The 25,796-nt window shown below is 44.6% G+C and overlaps 1 protein-coding gene across 5 annotated transcripts in view; it reads left to right on the top strand.

Annotated features, from left to right (window-relative positions):
- The window catches only part of SCAF8 (SR-related CTD associated factor 8), a 238,204-nt gene that overhangs the window by 14,386 nt on the left and 198,022 nt on the right, over nucleotides 1–25,796 (top strand). Inside the window, exon 2 of one of the 5 annotated variants that reach the window (XM_040429391.1) lies at nucleotides 5,484–5,536. The exons of the other annotated variants lie outside the window; for them this stretch is intronic. The gene's annotated coding sequence lies outside the window, so the exon portion shown is untranslated. The remainder of the gene's footprint in view (nucleotides 1–5,483; nucleotides 5,537–25,796) is intronic. 5 annotated transcript variants of the gene reach the window in all.

Raw genomic sequence — 25,796 nt, 5'->3', positions numbered from 1 at the left:
GTGCTTAGGAGTGAGTCTGAAACATGAAAGAGGTCTGAATATTTCTGTTAGGGCTCATTCACACAACTGCATGAATGGGTCCGCATCCGATCTGCAATTTTGTGGAACCGGTGCGGACCCATTCATTTCAATGGGGCCCCAAAAGATGCGGACAGATAGAAGTGTCTTATCCTTTTTTCTTTGCTGGTGCCAGACAGCACAGTGTGCTGTCTGCATCTTTTGCAGCCTCATTGAAATGAATGGGCCCGCATTTGACTTTAGCTCCCGCTCGCATTTGTAGAGGGCGTCATGGCCGGTGAGTCTCCACTGTTTCAAACAGCAGATTACCGCGAAAGGCAATAATGCCGATCGTGGTAAGTAAAGCCTTTAGATGCCGTGATCAAGTGAGATCCCAGCATATAAAGGTAGAAAACCCTGGAAGCTTGCGATTCCGGGCTTCTTACCCTCATCCTCTGCGGCCAATGAGGATGGCGGTAATTAATTTAAATGTGCTGGGTCTTGCTGAAAAGACTCAGGGCATTTAAACTGCAATTCTTATTTTGGACAGCTGGTGGCAGGTCATCATAAGAAATAAGCAATTCTGAACAATAAATGGATGTAAAAAATCCATGATTGTTCAGAATTAAAATTGGATTTTGTAGGCTCAAATATGAGCTTCAGAATCATAACAAAAAAGTAAAAAAAAACCTTAAAAAATATATAAAAAACAAAAAAAATTAAAAGTTTAAATCACCCCCCTTTCCATAGAATAAAAAAATAAATACATTAAAAAAAAATATAGACATTTTTTCATCGCTTCAAAAAGATCCACTCTCCAAAATGGTATCAATAAAAACGACATTGTCCCGCACAGCTCAGTAGATATAACTATAAAAAAAAGTTATGGGGTCAGAATATGGTAATGTTAATATTATTTTTTTTTCCACACTATTTAGACATAAAAACCTATACATACAGTATGTGGTATCGTTTAAATCCTACTGACACAGAGAATGAAGGGCACAGGTCAGTTTTGCCTCAAACGAAACGCCGTGGGAACAAAACCCATAAAAAGGTTGAGAAATTGTATTATTTTTTTCTAATTCCACCCCATTTGTAATTTTTTTCCACTACATTGTATGCCATATTAAATGGGGGCATTAGAAAGTAAAACTTGTCCTGCAAAAAATAAGCCCTCGTACAACTATATAACTAAATGAAAACGAAAAAATTTCCAGTATCTTAAAGGTTAATGTCAAGCATTGGATTACATCCCATAGTGTTACAAGTGAACTACCTAAGATTTATTTATTTTGTTTAAGTAGATGTCGGCCATTGTACTTTCATAAAGGGCCGCTTCCATCAGAAATTTTTTTTTTTTTTTTATCTCTGTACTCATAGAATACACAGAATTTTTGGCTGTTTTTCTTTTTCATTTCGACGGTACTATGCTATTAAAATGTAATACAAAATATTCTTTTTTAGTCAACACAAATTATTAAACCTGCTATATAGATAGGTAATCTGTTGTCAATTTACTGCTTCTGTGAGGGGAAGATGTAATCCTCATTATGATAGTAGGTGTAGAATAGTGATAATAATATGACGGCTCTATTGTTCTCTTGACAGGCCTAGTTGAGCATTGCGTTGTTAGGCCCCTTTCACAAGAGCGAGTTTTCCCCGTGGGCGCAATGCGTGACGTGAACCATTCCGTGTCTTGACCCATTCATTTCAATGGGTCTGTGTACATAAGCAGTTTTTTTTCACGTATCAGTTCTGCTTTGTGTGAAAATTGCAGCATGTTCTATACTCTAGGTCAGTGATGGCGAACCTATGGCACGGGTGCCAGAGGCGGCACTCAGAGCCCTCTCTGTGGGCACCCACACCCTGGAAAAAGTCTATGGTGTACCAATATGCCTTAGACTTTTCCTGCCATTCAGCAGCGCAGGGCGCACTATGAACAGCACAGGCAGCGCACTGAATGTAGGCAGGATATTGTAAATAAATGATAAAGTACATGGAAGATATTCTATATTGGACTGTAGTATTCAAGGTAAATTGCTGTGTTGGCACTTTGCGATAAATAAGTGGGTTTATGTTGCAGTTTGGGCACTCGGTCTGTAAAAGGTTCACCATCACTGCTCTAGGTTTTTCACGCAACCCTGGCCCCAAAGAAGTGAATGGGGGGCGTCAGGGAAAAATGCATTGCATCCGCAAGCAAATGTGGATGCAATCCGTTTTTCACTGATGGTTGCTAAGAGATGTTGTTTGTAAACCTTCCGATTTTTTTATCAGGCGCGTGAAAAATGCATCAAAACGCATTGCACCCGCGCAGAAAAAACTCAACGCATTCGCAGACAAAACTAACTGAAGCTTGAAAAATGGTGCGAGTTTCACTGAACGCATCCGGAGCCAATCCGTCACGCTCGTGTGAAAGAGGCCTAGGGCCTATATTAGACCTGTAGATGGCTGGCAGATCATCTCTAATGAGTGTTCGTAGTAACACTTGTTAGCGATGATCTGATTGTGTCATACAGCCCTAAAAGTGCTGCCGATTACCCGATGATTCTCGTTCATTGGGCAATCACTATTTTTTAGTAGGATTAAAAATCATTTGCCATTGGCAGATCATGCTGTCTAAACAATGATTCAGTATGGGAACGAGCGATGGCATTAGAGATCGCTGCTCCCCAAACTGTGGAGGAGATCACTGCATGCAATCACAGCTTTCTCCTCTACTAACGAACAGGCGATTGCCGGGAAGGATCGCTTCCTTCCCCACAACTGACTTTCACCTCTGCTGTTGTAATGCCAGCCTAAGGCCTAGTTCACACGACCGTATGGCTTTTATTGTATTTTGCGGTCCGTTTTTCACGGATCCGTTTTTGAGTACCGTTGTGTTTCCGTTTCCTTTCCGTTTTTCCGTTCCGTTTTTCCGTATGCCATGTACAGTATACAGTAATTACATATAAAAAATTGGGCTGGCCATAGCATTTTCAATAGATGGTTCAGAAAAAACGGAACGGAAACGGAAGACATACGGATGCATTTCCGTATGTGTTCCGTTTTTTTTGCGGACCCATTGACTTGAATGGAGCCACGACCCGTGATTTACGGCCAAATATAGGACAAGCTCTATCTTTCAACGGAACGGAAAAACGGAATGCATACGGAACACATTCCGTTTTTTTTGCGGAACCATTGAAATGAATGGATCCATATACGGACCGTATACGGAACACAAAAAAACGGCCCGTACACTCGCAAAAAAAACGTTCGTGTGAACTAGGCCTAAGTGTAATGCTCTATTTTAGTTACTACAGGGGGAAAGGGGGGGGGGGGGTCTCTCTGGTCGCATTGATTGTCATGCTGAAAATGAGGCCAGATAGAAGAATTTATACTTACACATTTTTTTTATTTATTAGACTGACAACCTCTTTAATTATGGAACCTTTGGGCTACCTGCACATGTTGCAGATTATGCACAGTTTTTCGACGTGGATTCTTTTGCAGGAAAACCGCAGTACAGTACCAGCAAAGTGTATACGATTTTACAAATCACATGTACGCTTTTCTTTAGCGTGTAGATTTTATAATCTGCAGCATGTCAATTTTTTGTGCAGTTCATTTGTGCAGATTTCACCCTTTTCAATGGAAGGATGAGGTCATCTGGAAATCCGCATCAGATCCCCAACAAAACCCGCAAGTAACACGCACACTTTTTGGTGCGGAAATGCTCTGAAAATTTCTGCAGATTTTCTGTTCGTAACCTTGCCCCAGTGTGCAGATATTGTAGCTTTAAAGGGGTATTCCCATCTCAGACAACGGAGGCATATCGCTATTTCCGTTGGCCCCATTGAAGTGAATGGAAGCGGTGGCCGCGCAAGTGTGGTTTACTCCCATTAATGTTTATGGGTCCGACAGAAATAGCCGAGCCACAAAAGCTGAAATTCTGTGTCCTCTGTTCGTCACCCACATGACTGGTATGAGGAGGAATTTGAGTAAGGCCTCTTGCACACGAACGTTGTTCATCCGTTCTGTGCATCGGGCAACGTCCGTGCGGCGGCTGGGACGGATTGAGACCCATTCAACTTGAATGGATCCGTTATCCTTCCGCGGTGCAGAAGCACGGACAGAAACACGACGGAAGCTCTACGTAGTGCTTCGGTTCCGCATCTCCAAGATTGCGGACCCATTCAAGTGATACGGGCACACAACATTCGTGTGCAAGAGGCCTAAGGCTACTTTCACACTAGCGGCAGGACGGATCCGACAGGCTGTTCACCCTGTCGGATCCGTCCTGCCACTATTTCGCCGTACCGCCGCTCCGTCCCCATTGACTATAATGGAGACGGGGTGCGGTGCTCCGGCGCAGCGCGGCAGTTTGCGGTGAGAGGCCGCCAGACTAAAAAGTCAGACATGCAGTACTTTTAGTCCGGTGGCCTTTCGCCGTGCTGCGTCGAAGCTCCGCCCCCATTATAGTCAATGGGGACGGAGCGGCGGCACGGCGAAATAGTGGCAGGACGGATCCGACAGGGTGAACAGCCTGTCGGATCCGTCCTGCCGCTAGTGTGAAAGTAGTCTAAAGCAGCATTTGCGCAATCCATTTAAACTCTAAGGTAGGTATGATACAGCTGAGAGCAGTGCTCTGTTTGAGCTCCTTACAGAGGTCATGCAGGTGAGAAGGAACCAGGGACTGGTTGTACAATACCAGCAAAGTAGATGAGATTTTAAGAAATGTCATCCAAAGTTGCAAAAAACAAACAAAAAACAACAGCGTAAATATATAAATAAATAAGTCGCAAAAAAAAAAAAAAAACTGCAGCGTAAATTGTCCTGCAGTATGGTTTTCAAATCTACAACATGCCAATTAATGCAGCGTATTTTGCAATTTGCAATTACATGTAATTACTGTTGTTTTTGACGCGCTTTCTGCTTCAGATCCGTGGCAAAAGCTGTAGTGGACTTGCATCACGTGAGGCTGTATACTTAGGCCTCTTTTATTTTTTGTTAACTGATACGTAGGCTTCTATAGAAAAAAATTATATCAAAAACAATTTGCTGTTCCATCCAGCAAAAAATCTGTTAAAAATGCAAATGACTGTCCTCCCACTGACCCTCCTCGTGCAAGTAAGGTAAAAAATGTAACCAATGGCAGGTCACACAACCCAAACACCACATTTTTTGCTATATTTGCCTTCTTTCCAGGTAAAATTTTAAGCAAAAAATGATTTATCCAAAAATTGACATCAGTTTGCATACGTTTTTTGGAACAAACGTGGCTGTTTTGATGCAGGTTTTTTTTTTTGCCAAAACCAGAATTGGCTTGGAAGGGAATAAGAAATATAAAGGATGGTCTTATATTTCTCCTTCCTGTCAGATCCTCCTCTGCATCAAACATCTGTGTGTGACACCAGCGCTAAGACAATCTATTTGTTTTGTGGAACAAGAGGTAACAATTTCCAAGACTTATTGTGTCTAATACAATCTGTCATTTTTTCCAGGGCCGACATCAGGGTATAGAAGTGCCCCTATATCGATCTATCAATCTAGTCAGGTTTGAATCTTTCATGAGAGACCTGTAACTTAAATGAATTTTGCATGTCGTGCTTTGTTTAGACTTTCTTGTACATTGCTGCTTTATGATGTGTTGTACAGTGACTCCAGGGGTAGATTGGTCCAGAATATCCTTGGAGACTGTAATGAGTCAAATGAGCATCATGAAAGCTGTAGATCTGACAGTCCCCTTTTGATGTTTTCAGTTGGTTCCTGTGTATTTTGTGTGTAACCGCTTAAAGTTTGTTGGATGAAGTTTACGTCAATTTTGAATAACAGTTTAACATTGCTGGATTATTGAGATATAATCAGATTGGTGCAGGGGTAGATTTATTAATGTGCTGTACTGTAAGTTTAAAACTGGACTAAGTAGGCCTCCAAAAGTGTGTTGTCTATTGTACTATATTTATACCCAGGTGTGTTGTGTTTTTTATACATTTCTTTGTGAACTTAAAAGGGTTTTTCAAGACTTTAATACTGATCAGTGGGGGTCTGACATCCGGGCCCCCCGCCGATCAGCTGTTTGAGAATGCACCTCTGAGTGCATTAGCCTTACCAAGCACAGCGTAGTGCATTTTATAGCGGTTGTGCTTTGCGCACTCTCCCATTCACTACTATGGGGCTGAGCTGCGCCTAGACCATGAAACCGATGAACGTGACATCACATGGCCTAGGAAAAGCTCAGTAGGCAGTTGCGCTACTGCGATCTCCAGTGCCTTCTCAAACAGCTGATCGGCAGGGGTCCCAGGTGTCGGATATCCAGAGGATAGGTCAGTATTAAAGTCTCGGGAAAAAAAACTTAAGATCACCCGGGTGCCCAACTGTCAAGGTGCTGGCACACAGTGCAGTTGTGATGGAGTTGAAAACGGCATGCAGTTACTGCGTCAACAAGCCTGCATTCACAATGCAGATATAGAATTTAGCTGGTTCAGCACCTAATAAAACACTGAGGTTCTTTTGTAGGAGAAATTATATAAATGATTGAATTAATTGCTGCTGGCTCCTGTCAAAAACTACGTTGTAAATGCATTACTACATTAAAAAAATAAAATGTAAATGCATTACTATATTCAAAAACTACAATGTAAATGTTTGCTGATACTGCGCCTTGTAACAGCACCGTCAGGGACTAAGGACTGTATTACACTGGCGAATGGATGATAGCACATCATTCGTCACTAGTTTCCACTGGGTTAATTACACAGGCAATACAAACTCAATGGGAAGAACAATTGCTACCACAGTCCTTCCTCTCGTATTCAGTTTTATGGAATACCAGAGAGGCGAAGACTGAAGGACCTGCGAGCTTTGGTTGGCCAATAAAGGTCATGTGACCGTGTATGTCAGAATATGATTGAAGGACTTGTAAGCTGCTTTTATGGGTCATGTGATGGTGCCATATTTGCTTTTTTTGTGTGACTATCTCAAGAACGAAACGTCCTAGAGAGCTGAGACCCAGTCTAAAAACTTTCTAAGCACCTGATTTACCTATATGCCAAAATTGTTTGACCGTGCATAAAGAACAGATAGAGAACATAAATTCGTTTTTAGATATATAAGAGAGATTAGCAGCACTTCCCTGGGAGATGTGCTGCAGATAATTAGGCATCTTTCATCCTGATTGGCTCGTTTATTGGCTGATCGGCTGCTCGATTACACAGGCTAGTTATCGAGATCGAGCATTCCTATGAACATTGTGTGGTGTATACAGCTATCTATGTATACACTTAAGGCCCTAATACATGGGCAGATTATTGTTAAGATGATCGCTAACGAGCTTTTGTATGAACACTTGTTAGCGATCATCTGGCAGTGTAAGGCTTCTTTCACATGGGCGTTGCGGGAACATGCGCGATTTTTCCGCGCGAGTGCAAAACATTGTAATGCGTTTTGCACTCGCGTGAGAAAAATCTGCATGTTTGGTACCCATGTTTGGGTTAGGTGCTGGGTAGATTGTATTATTTTCCCTTATAACATGGTTATAAGGGAAAATAATAGCTTTCTTAATACAGAATGCATAGTACAATAGCGCTGGAGGGGTTAAAAAAAAATAAAAAAATGTAACTCACCTTAATCCACTTGCTCGCCCAGCCCGGCTTCTCTTCTGTCTTCTTTTTTGCTGTGTGCAGGAAAAGGACCTGTGGTGACGTCACTCCGGTCATCACATGATCCATCACCATGGTAAAAGATCATGTGACGGACCATATGATGACCGAAGTGACGTCACCACAGGTCCTTTTCCTGCACACAGCAAAAAAGAAGATCGAAGAGAAGCCTGGCTGCGCGAGCAAGTGGATTAAGGTGAGTTAAATTATTTTTTATTTATTTTTTAACCCCTCCAGCGCTATTATACTATGCATTCTGTATTAAGAATGCTATTATTTTCCCTTATAACCATGTTGTAAGGGAAAATAATAATGATCGGGTCTCCATCCCGATCGTCTCCTAGCAACCGTGCGTGAAAATTGCACCGCATCCGCACTTGCTTGCGATTTTCATGCAGCCCTATTCACTTCTATGGGGCCTGCGTTGCCTGATAAATGCACAATATAGAGCATGCTGCGATTTTCACGCAACGCATAAGTGATACGTGAAAATCACCGCTCATGTGCACAGCCCCATAGAAATGAATGGGTCAGGATTCAGTGCGGGTGGAATGCGTTCACCTCACGCATTGCACCCGCACGGAATACTCGCCCGTGTGAAAGGGGCCTAATACTGCCGCTGATTACCCGATGCCCGTTCACTGCGTAATTGGCATGTTAAAAAATCCTGGTTTGCCGTGTAACAGGCACTCTGCTGCTGGCAAACAATGAGACAGTATAGGGACGGGTGATGCAGATGCATTAGTGATCGCTCATCCCTACATTGAGGAGGAGATTGCTGCATGTAATAGCAGTAGTCTCCTTCTCTAGCGAGCAGGTGATTGCCGGCAGGGAACGCTTTCCTCCCAACAGTCGTCTGCTCTATCTGCCCATGTAATGGAGCCCTTACACAGAGAATGATGCCTTGTACTCTTGGAAAGTCCTTTAACTTGGACAAGCCCTTTAATACGTTGGATTAAGCGATGGTCAGATATCAGGATGCAGAGAAAATTGGGAAGCTCTGGTCACTATTGGATGTAAAAGAAGGGGTATCTGTTCAGACACCATGTTTGTTATGAGCACTCTAGCTTATTTCTTGCGGTGCAACAATTTTCGGACTCTTTCACACGAGTGATGCAGAACTTGTTGTGAGTGTTGTAAGTGAAAAACTGATGTTTTTCCCTGAGTTTCCTTCAATATGCTTCATTGTTTTTTGCAAATCTGTTAAGTTCTTATGTTTTTTTCTGCACAGATGCAATCAGTTTTTGATGCGTTTTTCACGTGCCTGAGGTAAAACTGAAGAATAACACTCAACATATCCTAACAAACATCAGTGAAAAACGCAGGGCTGCTCGAAAAAGGACAATATAGAACATGCAGAGATTTTTCCTAAACTCAAAGATGTTCAGTGAAAGGCAATTCTTGCTTTGAAATGAGTGGGTCAAGATTCAGTGTGGGTGACATTCACAAAATGAATGGGAAAACTCACTTGTGTGAAAGAGGGCTTAAAGAGGACCTTTCACCGATTCTTACCCTATGAACTAACTATACAGACATGTGGAGCGGCGCCCGGGGATCTCACTGCACTTACTATTATCCCTGGGCGCCGCTCCGTTCTCCTGCTATGTCCTCCGGTATCTCCGTTCCCTAAGTTATGGTAGGCGGAGTCTGCCCTTGTTCTTCTGTAGCGCTGGCCAATCGCATTGCAGAGCTCACAGCCTGGGAGAAAATAACCTCACAGGCTGTGAGCTCTGCGCTGCGATTGGCCAGCGCTAGAGCAGAACAAGGGCAGACTCCGCCTACCATAACTTAGGGACTGGAATCTCCGCCTACTATAACTTAGTGAGCGGAGATACCGGAGGGCATAACGGGAGAACGGAGCGGCGCCCGGGGATAATAGTAAGTGCAGTGAGATCCCCGGGTGCCGCTCCACATGTCTGTATAGTTAGTTCATAGGGTAAGAATCGGTTAAAGGTCCTCTTTAAGGGCTATTTCACACGAGCGGATGCCGTGCGTGACATCTGCTCCGTGAATGACAGCCAAGACCCGATGCAGACTGCAGAAGCACGGAGCATTAACATGACTGATAATGCTCCGTGCCTCTCTGTGATCTCTTTACTACGAAATCACAGTGACAACTTTATCTCCCTGCAGTCTGCATCGGGTCTTGGCTGTCATTCACGGAGCGGATGTCACGCACAGCATCCGCTCGTGTGAAACAGCCCTTAGGCTTTTGATGGTTTATGTTTTAACTGACTTATTTCACTGCATGTTTTTATGTTACTTTAAGGCCAGTGTTACACAATCATGCTCAGTCCAAGAAACACTCTTCTTGTAGGAGCAGTACTTCCTGGACTGAACACTAATCATCTGAAGTCAACTTGTATTATTATAATGATTTATGATGCTGTGAGTTTCCTGGTCTACTGAACTGTAGTCACTGCGTTATGCGAGTAGATTTCAGTAGACTCGCTGGGAGATGGGAATTCATGGCATCATAAATCATTGTGATGTTCCAAGTTCATTTCAGAGGAGCAGTATTCAGTCGGGGAAATGCTGCTCCCGTATGGAGCATGTTTCCCAGACTGTATATGGTCTTTTGAAATTGGCCATAAGAGGTTTACCAGTACTTTTTTTTTATTGTGTAACAGAAAAAGTCAGCATAGCGACAAACATACTAGGATTCACATTGCAGCATCAGTAAATTGAAAACTAGGGTGGGCAATATAGACGATATGCGATATAAATTTGGCGAACGATAGAGATTTTGTTTATATCGCCATATCGCGGTAGAACATGGCATGCGCCCCTCTCGGCACGCACCATGTTCTCCTGAGCCAGCACAGTGGAGAAGGAGGGAGTCCCTCTCTCCCCACTGTGTGCGGCTGCTGCTGATCACCAATGAGAACAGAGTAGGAGGAGGAGGGGAGGACTGATGCCACTGCGCCACCAATGAGAACAGAGAGGAAGAGGAGGGGAGGGACTGTGGCCACTGCGCCACCAATGAATATAGTTAATATGCCTGAATACAAAAGTAGCCTGCATGTGCCGGCTGTATCCCATACCTGGCTTCTATTACTGCGCGTCGTGATCCGCCGCAATTAACCCCTCAGGTCCGGAGGGGTTAATTGCGGCGGATTACGGTGCGCAGTAATAGAGGCCAGGTGTGGGATGTGGCCGGCACATGCAGGCTACGTTTGTATTCAGGCATATTAACTATATTCATTGGTGGCGCAGTGGCCACAGTCCCTCTCTTCTAAGTATTATATTAATTGCGGGCCCCCCTCTCCACACGATTAAATCATTGGTGGCAGTGGCCCAGGGTGGCAGCTTCTGATCGGAGCCCCAGCAGTGTAATCGCGGGGCCCCGATAGGTTACCATGGCAGCCAGGACGCTACTCAAGCCCTGGCTGCCATAGTCAGCTCCCTGCTGCTGTGTGCACTATGCACAGGGCAGCAGGGAGAGTGTGAAGTCCTATTCACCCTGATAGAGATCTATTAGGGTGAATATGACAAGGGTTCTAGCCCCTAAGGAGGCTAATAGTTATTAAATAAAAAGTAAAAAAAAAAAAGAAAAAAGTTTAACCCCCCCTCCGAAATATAGAATATATTGCCATAGATATCGCATATCGCACATGCCTAAAATTATATCGCAATATAGATTTTAGTCCATATTGCCCACCCCTAAATGCAACCAACAAGCCCAGTCTGCTTTTCTCAATATCAACTCTGACCAAGGTGATACTTCAATAATTTTCTGGACGCCAGAGATATCAATCCACAAATCCCATATTTTTCTAATTTAGCAATAGCACCCATATTCTTATACTCATAGGTTTCCAAATTTTGCAGCCAATTAAGTTTCAAGACATGCTCTACAGCTGGGCACGTGCATCCATCCCCTGCTGGGCTTACGATCTGCATACAGCATTCACAGTGCCATGACCATGCTGGGTTCAGGGATTTTCATATTCTCCACAGAACTCAAAATACATACAAAAGGATATAACACCACATTAACAGAATACACCTTACAACACCCCGCTAGAATTCCTCCAAGTCTGGACACAACCACATCACAATAAAAATGCGCCTGTGAGCTCTACATGTTGGAGATATGGAATCAGGTCTCACCCCCACATCAAAAAAGGAACTTGATTAGTTGTATAGACTGTACGGACAGACACTGGTGTGAGAGCCTGTGTGTCTCACTTAGGAATAACTGCGGCACCCACCACTGACTCCCCTCCAATGGGCCTACATAAATTTCCCACCTCTGTACTGGGTATTACGTCCACAATAGAAGTATATAAAAGCAACATGACCCCTAAAGATGATTGACGCTGATCAGTGAAGCTCACCACTCTGTTAGGGGGTCACCACATCCCTAGCAGTGTGGTCACGATTCTCTTCGAAAGCATGTCGCTATTTTAAACATTTATAAAAGTCAGACACAGGTATGTCAAGGGCATTCTGAATCTTGAAAAAGGATTTCAAAGTGCCATCCTATACAAACGGCTGAGCCGAATTTGTATGTGTATTCTATTGAGAAAGCCTGACACTTCTGGTGGCGGCATATCTCCTGGGTGAACAAAAAGATTGGGTGAAAATATTCATTTTGCCTGATCCTTGTCTCCCCCAACAACCTGCAAATCAGAATGGCGATATATCTTGGAATTATGTCACAAGTCTAGCGGTAACGGGATAACGAAACCTGAATAACCTCTAAACCTGCCAATAGTATCAATAGCAACATATAATGAATCTCTGGCATTGGCTGAAAACGTCATCAGCATATGGCCCCATTCACACAACCTTATTTTTGGTCTGCCTTCGATCCGTATTTAATTCAGATTGGATGCGGACCGCATCTGTATGTTCGTTCCGCAGTCCCGCAGAAAAGAACACATCCTATTCTTGTCCATTTTGTGGACAAGAATAGGCATTGTTACTATAAGGGTACTTTCATACTAGCGTTAGTTTGATCCGGCAGGCAGTTCCGTCGTCGGAGCTGCCTGCCGGATCCGCTGATCAGTGTGACAACTGACAGCATTTGTAGACGGATCTGGGTGCGGATCCGTCTACAAATTCATTGCAAGAACGAATCCGTCTCTCCGCTTGTCATGTGGATGGACGAATCCGTCTTGCAGTCTTTTTCACAGTTTTCCCGGTCTGCGCATGCGCAGACCGGAAGGACGGATCCGTCCTTCAGTTGTTTTGCAATGCCGGATCTGGCACTAATGCAAGTCAATGGGAATTAATGCCGGCATTCCGGTGACTGATCAGGCATTTTGGACGGACATAATACCGCAGCATGCTGTGGCCTGACAGTGACTGAACGGAAGGCATAATGATGCAAACTGAACGGATTTCTATCCATTCTTGTCACACGGATGTCATCCATAGTTTTTGTGAATCCACACTTTGCGGACCAGTTTCTGGTGCTGGCAGGTTGTCGGACCACCACTGATCTGCTATCGGTGACCCATCCTCTCAATACCTAAGTACCAGAAAACTTTAAAGTATTTGACAAAATATTGTAACTCAACATACCAACTGGTTTGGTTTTTGCCATTTATCTACTGTTTTGGTTGTCAGTGGTGTTTTTACCATCTATGTTTAAAAACCCTACAAAAATACCAGTCCACATTCACTATTGTGGCTGTGCTTGAATTATGGTGTAATTTTAGACACATGTATGAAGCATGTAAGCCAAAAAGAATAACTCACTGCGCCTCACCCTCTGAGGGTCCTCTTATTAGGAAAGGGGGCAGGAAAAGATCTTAAAGGAAATGTAAAATTTTATGCAAAATCTGGCGTAAAATTCTGTCACAAAGTAAGCCGACCAATAGGTAGTATAAAGATAGGTGAAAGTGCCTGGCTGTGCACCCCATTCATCATACAGCATGAACTACTGCAATAAATGTAGGGCATCTTTACACTGTCTGGTGTAAGTTTGCACTTTACACAGTTAGTAAATCTGCCCGTGTGTGTGAAGGAGCACTTACTAAAACCCGTATGGCTAGTTCCTTCACACAGCCGGCAGTTTTCCTTCTGTTTTGTTTAATTTTTTATCTTCTTTCCAAGAACCCTGCCGGTCTTATTTTTCACACCTGCGTTAGGTGCGGATCCGTCTGGTATCTGCACTAGGGATGTCCCGATACCATTTTTTTAAGACTGAGTACGAGTACCGATACTTTTATTTAAGTACTCACCGATACCAATTACCGATACTAATTTTAACAATAAAATACACACACATGTATTTTGGGACCACTGACCAACCAAAAGGCCCAAAGACAGAACTATAACATTCCAAGGAGACGTTATACTGTATGGGGGCCACAAGGAGATATTATACTGTATGGGGGCCACAAGGAGATATTATACTGTATGGGGCAGTCACAAGGAGACGTTATACTGTATGGGGGCAGCCACAAGGAGACGTTATACTGTATGGGGGCAGCCACAAGGAGACGTTATACTGTATGGGGGCAGCCACAAGGAGACGTTATACTGTATGGGGGCAGCCACAAGGAGACGTTATACTGTATGGGGGCGGCTACAAGGAGATGTTATACTGTATGGGGGCAGCCACAAGGAGACGTTATACTGTATGGGGGCGGCCACAAGGAGACATTATACTGTATGGGGGCAGCCACAAGGAGACATTATACTGTATGGGGGCAGCCACAAGGTGACGTTATACTGTATGGGGGCGGCCACAAGGAGACGTTATACTGTATGGGGGCAGCCACAAGGAGACGTTATACTGTATGGGGGCAGCCACAAGGAGACGTTATACTGTATGGGGGCAGCCACAAGGAGACGTTATACTGTATGGGGGCAGCCACAAGGAGACGTTATACTGTATGGGGGCAGCCACAAGGAGACATTATACTGTATGGGGGCAGCCACAAGGAGACATTATACTGTATGGGGGCAGCCACAAGGAGACGTTATACTGTATGGGGGCTGCCACAAGGAGACGTTATACTGTATGGGGGCGGCCACAAGGAGACGTTATACTGTATGGGGGCAGCCACAAGGAGACGTTACACTGTATGGGGGCAGCCACAAGGAGACGTTATACTGTATGGGGGCGGCCACAAGGAGACGTTATACTGTATGGGGGCAGCCACAAGGAGACGTTATACTGTATGGGGCCAGCCACAAGGAGACGTTATACAGTATGGGGGCAGCCACAAGGAGACGTTATACTGTATGGGGCAGCTACAAGGAGAGGTTATACTGTATGGGGGCGGCTACAAGGAGATGTTATACTGTATGGGGGCAGCCACAAGGAGACGTTATACTGTATGGGGCAGCTACAAGGAGAGGTTATACTGTATGGGGCAGCTACAAGGAGACGTTATACTGTATGGGGGCGGCTACAAGGAGATGTTATACTGTATGGGGGCAGCCACAAGGAGACGTTATACTGTATGGGGGCGGCCACAAGGAGACATTATACTGTATGGGGGCAGCCACAAGGAGACATTATACTGTATGGGGGCAGCCACAAGGAGACGTTATACTGTATGGGGGCGGCCACAAGGAGACGTTATACTGTATGGGGGCAGCCACAAGGAGACACTACTGTAAGGAGTCAGGACAACAATTTTTGAAGCCCCCCCTCCTCAGTATAATAGTCTTGTGGCCATCATACAGTAATGTATATTTCTTCTTGCTCTAATGCCTGCTTTTAGAGATCAATGTGCAGCTTGCAGGCAGGAAGGGAAGGACCAGGGCCATAGAAGACAGACACTATCACCTTTAGAGGGACTCGCTCCTGGCAAACACAGCTCTGCTGCAGTGAATGCAGTGGAGCAGACTGATGTAATTACAATGTATAGTTATTGCAGGGACTCAGAGAATCGTCTGAGAGTTTATTAGTTAAAAGAATCGAATGAGTCAGAGACTGTGTCACCGAGTCCCTACCAGACTTCCTGCTCTGCTACATGCACCCTGTACACACACAGCTCCGCTACATGCTATACTAATAATGCCCCCCCTTCCCCCCGGACGGACTTACAGGGAGCAGGAAGCCTGGCAGGGACTCGGTGACACAATCTCTGACTCATTCGATTCTTTTAACTAATAAACTCTCAGACGATTCTCTGAGTCCCTGCACGACTCCCCCTGTGCTGTGAGTCAGTGCTGGTTGCCTCTGATTGGTTGTAGGGCGGGGAGGGGCGGGGCTAGCTTCCACTGTAGGCTCCTATTACACTGCCTGCTGCTGCATCTGAAGCTGTATTTGCTGTGCGAGAAGCAGGGGCAGGCCGCGGACGGACACAGACACATTTAGAAGCGGCGCACAGGTATCAGCAGTGGTATCGGGGACATTTGCACGAGTACATGTACTCGTGCAATTGTCCGGAATCGGTCCCGATACTGTTATCGGTATCGGGACATCCCTAATCTGCACAGACGATTCCGCACCTATAATGCAAACGATTTTATCCGTTCAGAACAGATCCGTTTGCATTACCATGATAATGCAAACGGATCCGTTTTGACTTCCATTAAAAGTCAATGGGAGGCGGATCCGTTTTCAATTGCACCATATTGTGTCAGTGAAAACGGATCCGTCCCCATTGACTTACATTGTAAGTCAGGACAGATCCGTTTGGCTCCGCATCGTCAGGTGGACATCAAAACGCTGCAAGCAGCGTTTTGGTGTCCACCTCCAGAGCGGAATGGAGGCTGAACGGAGGCAAACTGATGCATTCTGAACGGATCCTTATCCATTCAGAATGCATTGGGGCTGAACTGATCCGTTTTGGGCCGCTTGTGAGAGCCCTGAAACGGATCTCACAAGCGGACCCAGAAACGCCAGTGTGAAAGTAGCCTTACTGCTTTTAAAAATTTTTAAACTTACATAAAAATGTTGCTTAATATTCTAGATTTCTTTTGGCTAGGAGGAGCTTTATTTGTGTTTAATAACATTTTACATATTACTTATTAAAACTTTTTCTTCAGTTCTTTTGGGTGAGGGATGGGAGTTTTTTTTTTCCCTGCAGTTCTGGCATTGTGTATTTTTCTTTTATTTTGGCTTTTACTATGCAGGATAAATGACATCTTTTCAGATGCAGCTATACCAAATCAGTTTATTTTTTGTTTACATTTTTAGATGATAAATGGGAAAGTTTTTTGTAGGCTTTAATGTTTGGGATTTTTTTTTATACTTTCAAAGCTTTCAATTCAATTTTTATTTAAATTTTTTTGTTCCCCTAGGGGACTTGAACATGCAATCACTTTTATAATACAGTGAAATACTGGTGTATTTCAGCATATTGTACCTATCATCTTATTATGCCCTAACTGCCAGGTTAATAGGAGTATTGCAGACAGCTGCCGTGACAACCCCTACCCACACAAGGAGTTCCCTCCCATTATATAACTGCTGTCTAAGAGTGGCATTATCTCTGATACCAGACATTGCATTCAGGTGTCATCTGCATAGGACAGACTTCTGAGTCTGCTCCACGCTCTCCCTGTGCAGTCCTCAACCTGCTTAGCTCCTAGGCCACGTGACACATAAACGTGTCATCGCCGGCCTAGGAAAAGCAGAAAAGCGCAGGTGCCTTATCAAACATCTGATCTGTAGAGGTCCCGGGTGTCGGACCCCCACGATCAGATACTGATGACCTATCCAGAGAATAGGTCATAAGTATAAAAAATCTCGGAAAACCCCTTTAACTAAAACGTTGGTCCTCACGATACAGTGGTCTTTCACTGACCATTTAGGCAGTCTGGTTCTGCAGTATGTGTAATTGAATGGCTGATCCAGCCAAGCATCATAAATATTTTAGTGAAAAAACGGTATTTGTATTGTATTTCATTACTACATGCACTATACTTCTCTGTACTTCTCAGGCTTCTAACAGCTCTTTTTGTCTTTTATAGGTAAACATTTACTTTATCTTTTTAGGGCTCTTTCACACTTGAGTTCTTTTCTTCCGGCATAGAGTTCCATCGTCGGGGCTCTATGCCGGAAGAATCCTGATCAGGATTATCCCCATGCATTCTGAATGGAGAGAAATCCGTTCAGGATGCATCAGAATGCCTTCAGTTCCGGAACGGAACGTTTTTTGGCCGGAGACAATACCGCAGCATGCTGCGCTTTTTGCTCCGGCCAAAAATCCGGAACACTTGCCGGATCCGGAATTAATGCCCATTGAAAGGCATTAATCCGGATCCGGCCTTAAGCTAAACGCCGGATCCGACGTTCAGCTTTTTCTGAATGGTTACCATGGCTGCCGGAACGCTAAAGTCCTGTCAGCCATGGTAAAGTGTAGTGGGGGGGCGGGGGAGCAGTATACTTACCGTCCGTGCGGCTCCCCGGGCGCTCCAGAGTGACGTCAGGGCGCCCCACGCTCATGGATGACGTGATCATATGGACACGTCATCCATGCGCATGGGGCGCTCTGACGTCATTCTGGAGCACCCCGGGAGCCGCACGGACTGTAAGTATACTGCTCCCCCGCTCCCCACTACTACTATGGCAGCCAGGACTTTAATAGCGTCCTGGGTGCCATAGTAACGCTGAACGCATTTTGAAGACGGATCCGTCTTCAAATGCTTTCAGTTCACTTGCGTTTTTCCGGATCCGGCGTGTAATTCCGGCAAATGGAGTACACGCCGGATGCAGACAACGCAAGTGTGAAAGAGGCCTTAGTTACATGGTTATTTGCATTGGGAGGGGGTTATCCAATCTTTTAAAATAAAAAATGTAAATGTTATAAAAGAAAAAACATTACTCACCTCTCCAGTCCCCACCAATCCTGTGTAGACATCCTGTTCTTTGTTTACAATTAATTGGCCAGTTAGTGGCCTCATCAGTCATGTGCAACTGACATCACCGTTCAGCAATGGGAGCCATGATACCAGTAGTACATCATGTAGCTGCGGAGGCCTATGATTGGCTGCATTAGTCGTGTCTGCTGCATAAGAGATTGCCAGAGCATCTGTGCTGGATTGGTCGGGGAGTGGAGAGGTGAATATTTGTTTTCTTTTGTTGTTTTATAACACTTGCTGTGGGTGGTCCAGGTCCCCCAAACCCTACACTGTAGTATATTTACAGATTTAGAGGTTTTAGCTGGCTATCCAACTTATCACCCCATAATTATGTCTGATCCACCCCTGTGCCTGTATTTGTCTCGGTTACCATATAACAGGTCATATGAACATGGGGATAGCAGTTCTAGGAGGCTGCTGGGTCTTGACCGAGCACAGGTCTAACACATGTCCATGTAAAATGTGTGGCTCATATTTCCCAAAGACCTTCAGCTAGCACATGGAACTAAATAGCTCTGACTGTTCTCTGTGCCTGTCACTTCTCAGTTGCCTCCCTCGTGCTATTCTGTTTGCTAACTCAACACTTAAAGGGGTTGGCCCATCTTGCACTTTGGAGGCATATCGCTATTATATGTCACCAATGTGCTATAGGTTCTGGTCTATCTGTGAAACCTACATGTGTCTCTAGAACGGGGCCCGCAAAGTAACAGTTTATAAGAAAAAAGAATTCTGTCCATCCAGTTCGGCCTGTTATCCTGCAACTTGATCCAGAGGAAGGCCAAAAAAAAAAACTGTTTCCCCATTTTAGGGGAAAAAAATTCCTTCCCGACTCCAATCAGGCAATCAGAATAACTCCCTGGATCAACGACCCCTCTCTAGTAGCTATAGCCTGTAATATTATTACGCTCCAGAAACACATCCAGGCCTCTCTTGAATTCCTTTATTGTACTCACCATCACCTCAGGCAGAGAGTTCCATAGTCTCACTGCTCTTACCGTAAAGAATCCTTTTCTATGTTTGTGTACAAACCTTCTTTCCTCCAGACGCAGAGGATGTCCCCTCGTCACAGTCCTGGGGATAAATAGATGATGGGAGAGATTAGGGGTGGGCGATATAGGCGATATGCGATATAAATTTGTGCCACGATATGGATTTTGTGCATATCGCCTATATCGCCGGACCGCGATATGATCGCGCTCTCGGCACGCACCATGTTCTCCTGAGCCGGCACAGTGGAGAAGGAGGGAGTCCCTTCCTCCCCACTGTGCGCGGCTGCCGCTGACCACCAATGAGAACAGAGTAGGAGGAGGAGGGGAGGGACTGTGGCCACTGCGCCACCAATGAATGTGCTGGCCATATCCTGGCCCCTATGACTGCACGCTGCGATCCGTCGCAATTAACCCCTCAGTTGAGGGGTTAATCGTGCGGAACACAGCGTCCTCTCAGAGGTCGGGTGCCGGGAATGTTCTTCAGTCTCTGCATTGATGGCAGTGGGCAGTTCCGATCGAAGTCCCAGCAGTGTAATGCTGGGGCTCCGATCGGTTACCATGGCAGCCAGGAGTCACGCTACTGAAGTCCTGGCTGCCATGGTATGTTAGTGAGCAGCATTATACTCACGTGCGCCGTGGCCGTCGGTTGGTCCTTCTTCTGTCTGTGCGGCGCATTGCTAATGCTTATAGCATTAGCAATGCGCCGCACAGACCTATGAGAAGAAGGAGCGCCCGGCGGCCACGGCGCACGTTACCAGAGGGAGAGGCTGGGGGGCACATGAGAGACTGGGGGGTGGATCAGGGGCTGGGGGGCAAATGAGAGGCTGGCTGCCATGGTCAGCTCCCTGCTGTTGTGTGCAGAAAGCACAGGGCAGCAGGGAGAGTGTAAAGTCCTATTCACCCTAATAGAGCTCTATTAGGGTGAATATGACAAGGGTTCTAGCCCTTAAGGAGGCTAATAGTTATTAAATAAAAAGTAAAAAAAAAAAAAAAGTTTAAACCCCCCAAATATAGAAAACAATATATTGCGATATATACATCGCACATGCTTAAAATTATATCGCAATATAGATTTTAGGCCATATCGCCCACCCCTAGGAGAGATCTCTGTACTGTCCCCTGATATATTTATATATAGTTATTAGATCTCCCCTCAGTCGTCTTTTTTCTAAGACTGTATGTATTGTAGTCCACCCATTCCAGTTATTACTTTAGTTTCCCTCCTCTGAACCCTCTCCAGCTCTGCTATGTCTGCCTTGTTCCCAGGTACCCAGAACTGTACACAGTGCTCCATGTGTGGTCTGACAAGTGATTTGCAAAGTGGCAGGACTATGTTCTCATCACGGGCATCTATGCCCCTTTTGATGCACCCAATTATCTTATTGGCCTTGGCAGCAGCTGCCTGACACTGGTTTCTACAGCTTAGTTTGCTGTTTATTAAAATACCTAAGTCCTTTTCCGTGTCAGTGTTACCCAGTATTTTACCATTCAGTATGTACTGGTGACTTGCATTATTCCTTCCCATGTGCATAACCATTTGTTAGTGTTAAACCTCATCTGCCACTTCTCTGCCCAAGCCTCCAATATTTCCAGATCCATCTGTAGCAGTATACTGTTCTCTTCCATGTTAATTACTTTACACTAGGGCTGAAACGATTGAATCGAGTAATTAGACACAATAAAATCCCCGATGCAAATTTTTTGCATAGAGGTCACGTGACCACAGAGCGGGAGTGAAGCGCTTGCTATTGCGCTTGCTATTACTCCCGCTTCGTGGTCTCCCGCTGGCCCGCAATACTCACCTTTCCAGCAGGGGGCCTCTGGACACTCCACAGCACATCCATGGTGCCGTGCTGCACTGACCTCCTGACTGACCGTGCTGTGTGACGTCAGACGCAGAGCAGCACAGAACGATGGAGTGTCGGCAGCGCCCCTGCTGGAAAGGTAAGTTGGTGAGACTAAGGATGGGCGCCCGGAGTGCACAGCGTCATATCAACCAATGACGATGTGTACTGCGGGTGTCAATAGCAGAGGGGGAGCTGCTGGCACAAGGGGGGGGGGAGCTGATGGCTCTGGGGTGGGGGAGAGCTGAAGGCACTGGCGGAACGGAGCTGATGGCACTGGGGGATAGTGGAGCCGATGGCACTGGGGGGAACTGAAGCACTTGGGCTGATCACACGGGGGAACGGTGTGTTGGGGACTGATGGCAGGGGGTCTGATGAGTTTTTATAAAGGAAAACAGTCTATTAATTCATTTTTTCTTATTAGAGTACTCGATTAATCGTAAAAATAATCGATAGAATACTCGATTACTAAAATACTGCAGCCCTACTTTACACAGTTTAGTGTCATCAGCAAAAAATAATATTTTACTATGCAAGCCTTGTACAAGATCATTAATAAATATATTGAAGAGAATAGGGCCCAATACTGACCCCTAAAGGTAGCCCACTAGTGACAGTGACCCAATCTGAGTATGTACCGTTAATAACCACCCTCTGTTTTCTATCACTCAGCCAGTTACTTACCCACATACAGACATTTTCTCCCAGTCCGAGCATTCTCATTTTATATACTAACCTTTTATGTGGTACAGTGTCAAATGCTTTGGAGAAGTCCAGATATACGACATCCATTGATTCGCCGCTGTCAAGTCTAGAACTTACCTCCTCATAGAAACGGATTAAATTAGTTTGACATGATCAATCCCTCACGAAGCCATGCTGATATGGCGTTATTTGCTTATTTTCATTGAGGTGCTCCATCTTAGAAAACCTGTTTACCCCCAACAGATGTTAAACTTACCGGCCTATAGTTTCCGGGCTCTATTTTTGGACCCTTTTTGAATATTGGCACCACATTTGCTATGCGCCAATCCTGTGGGACATTCCCTGTCAGTATAGAGTCCGCAAATATCAGAAATGAGGGTCTGGCTATGACATTACTTAATTCTCTTAGGATACAGGGGGTGTATGCCATCCGGTCCTGGCGACGCTGCTGTTGTACTTCTTCCTGGGTCAGACAGGGCACTTTTAATGGGGAATTTACTTTTACATTCTGCATTTATTTTCCTTAGTGAATACAGTGGAGAAAAAAAAATATTTATTAGCTTTGCTTTCTCCTCGTCGCTCTCTGCGACTCCCCCCTCATTACTCTGTAGAGGGACGACACCTTCAGATTTATACTTTTTACCATTTATATAATTGAACATTTTATGGTTAGTTTTGCTCTCTGGCAATTAATCTCTCGGTCTCTAGTTTGGCTGCTTTTATTTGTTTTTTTTTACATATTTTTTATTTTTTTAAATACAATGAGATTTTAGAATGCTTTTAAAAATATCCCATTTTGTGGCTGTATTTGTATTTTTGAGGACTTTGTCCCAGTTAGTTTGGCCTATGGCCTCTCTTAGTTGGCTAAATTTAGCTTTTTTGAAGTTTGGTATTTTTGTTCCTCCCTGTAGAAACGCTCTTTTGAATAACAATTGGAAGGTTATTACTTTATGGTCACTATTTCCCAGGTGTCCCCCGACCTGCACGTCTGTTGTTCTGTCAGGCCTATTGGTTAGTACTAAGTCCAGTATGGCCGTCCCTCTAGTCGGGTCCTGAACCAGTTGGGAAAGGTAATTGTCTTTGGTTATTGCCAAAGTGAATTAGAGTGCACCGCGGAAGCACAGCCACAGTCACTTCTGTGGGAGCTCCTGAATTAGCTGAGCGCACTTTTTTGAACTCCTATAGAAGTGAATAGAGAACACTACACGCATGCACTCTGCATTCTTCTTCACTTTGGGGGCCTCTTCTAGAGATAGGTTCAGGTCCATTCCCAGGAAGCTGCCCCTATTGGATTCTGGTGGCATATCCTATAGATGATATGTGATGAGTCAACCACTTTAAGCAGCACCAGTTGTCTTTGTATTAAAGAAGTGCCATATGTCAGCATGACAGAACCTCTTTAATATTAACCTGCACTAGGATACTTTCATTGTCATAGGAATTGGTTCTGTCGCATCATCATTCCTTTGCGCTTTATTATGCAATGAACTCATTATTGAGACTCAATATTCACTTTTGGCTTTCACCCCTTTGTGCCCTACGTTCATGTTATTTTTTGTGTTGACATCCCATCTCCCAATTATGCGATTTTTCCTCCATCTTGCCCTGCTCCTTAGACATAATGTGACAATGCCTGTCACATGGACAAATCGCCTGGTCATTTCTACAGCACAGGCACACAGTGTACCTTCTCTGTTACAGGCCACCTAAGGGGGAATGACATGAATGGTAGGTGGGATGTCTTGCCTCTACAGTAAAAGAAGTGGGTATTTACATCAGTGGACTGTCGGGCCCAACAGTAAAAGTAAAAATTGAGTTGTCTTAGTAAATTTATTACATAATGTCCACACACACACCTGTATGTTTGTTGTGTTACTGCGTCCAGCGTGCAGTATAGATAACATGGTAACGTAATTCTCTGGGTCAGTGCGATTATGGCAATACCTAATGTATTTAGTTATATCTAGAGTTTTATATATATCTGTTTTACTACTTCTACACAATTACAATATAGCAATAGCATTTATATTTTTCCATCGATGGAACTGGTTAAGGCCTCCTGCACACGACCGTATGGCTTTTTCAGTGTTTTGCGGTCCGTTTTTCACTGATCCCTTCTTCCGTTTTTTGTTTCCGTTTCTGTTCCGTTTTTCCGTATGGCATATACAGAATACAGTAATTACATAGATAAAATTGGGCTGGGCATAACATTTTCAATAGATGGTTCCGCAAGGAACGGAAACGGAAGACATACGGATGCATTTCCGTATGTGTTCCGTTTTTTTTGCGGACCCATTGACTTGAATGGAGCAACGGAACGTGATTTGCGGGCAATAATAGGACATGTTCTATCTTTAAACGGAACGGAAAAACGGATATGGAATGCATACGGAGTACATTCCGTTTTTTTTGGCGGAACCATTGAAATGAATGGTTCCGTATACGGAACGCAAAAAACGGCCAGTAAACGGGGGGGAAAAACGGTCGTGTGCAGGAGGCCTAAGGGTTTACTTTTTGTGGGATGGGCTGAAGTTTTTATTTGAACCATTTCGGTAAAACAGCAATCCTGGCATTGCTGTTTTATTTATTTCATTTTTTTGGTGTTTAGTGTGCTGCATTGTAAAATGTATCTTTTTGTAAAATCTATTTCTGTGGCAACTCCAATTTTATATAAATATATTCCCCCCCCCCATAATATAGCATTTTGAAAGGGAAAAGGCACTTTTTTTTGTCTAAAAAGTTGAAACTTTTTTTGTCTAAAAAGTTGAAACTTTTTTTTGTCGTCTCCAGTAAGTTTCTATAGCAGACAGCCTGTTTCTACTGACAGCATCTAAGAGGTTAAACAGCTGGCAGCAAAGGATCCAAGCAGGTGTGCTCGCACCACTTGGCAAGAAACACTCATGCAGTGCTTATACGACAGCCCTGTAAAAATGTGGCTGCAGCAGAACAACTTACCTTAGGCTACTTTCACATTTGTGGCACGTATTGTGGTGGAATTCTTTGAATCCGGCACTGCCGGAAGAAACCGGAATGCCCACCAGCCCCATTAAGTATAATGGGGTCCAGCGAAGATCTGGTTGCATTCTGGCAAAAATGCAGAGAATCGGGCAGACACAAATCACTGTGCGATGTGGTTTGTGTCCGGCCGATTCCCTGCATTCTTTATCGGAACTGATGGCCGTATCGCAGTCCCGCAGATGTGAAAGTAGCCTTAAAGGGGTTGTCTCATCTCAGACAATGGGGGCATATTGCTAATATATGCCCCCATTGTCTGATAGGTGCGGGTCCCACCGTTGAGACCTGCACCTATATTGGGAACTGAGCCCCTCAAAGTGGTCCAGCCACCACCAAGCAGTCTCCCCATAGAAGTGAATGGGAGCGCACCAGGGGTGACCGGCCACCGGTCCCATTCACTTCTATGGGCAAGACAGAAATAGCCAAGCCAGCGCTCGTCTATTTTTGGCGGCCCCATAGAAATGAATGAAGGGTGGCTACACATGAGATATGCCCCCATTGTCTGAGATGATACAACCTCTTTAAAGGTGATCTGTCACCAGCGTCCTCCGTATTTAACTGTTTGCATCGACACCTAGCTGTGGTTCACCTGATTAAAACAATGCTTTTGTTATATTGATCTGAGGCTCTGTTCCTGATTTATTTTTTTTATACTTTTTCTTAATATGCAAATTAGGCTGTTGGTGCAATGAGGGAGTAACTGTTGCTCTTGTTGCACCCAAACGCCTCTCATTTCTGTGGCAGACCCTCCCTCTCTGCTTTATTGACAAGACCAGGCAGTGGCAAAGCAGCGAGGGAGGGGTTGGGCACAGAAAGAAGTGGAA

Source organism: Bufo bufo, chromosome 4 (genome assembly GCF_905171765.1).
Source record: "Bufo bufo chromosome 4, aBufBuf1.1, whole genome shotgun sequence".
In the NCBI taxonomy this organism is placed as follows: Eukaryota; Metazoa; Chordata; class Amphibia; order Anura; family Bufonidae; genus Bufo; species Bufo bufo.
The sequence above is the reverse complement of the archived record's forward strand: the minus strand, read 5'-3'. Positions and strand labels throughout refer to the sequence as shown.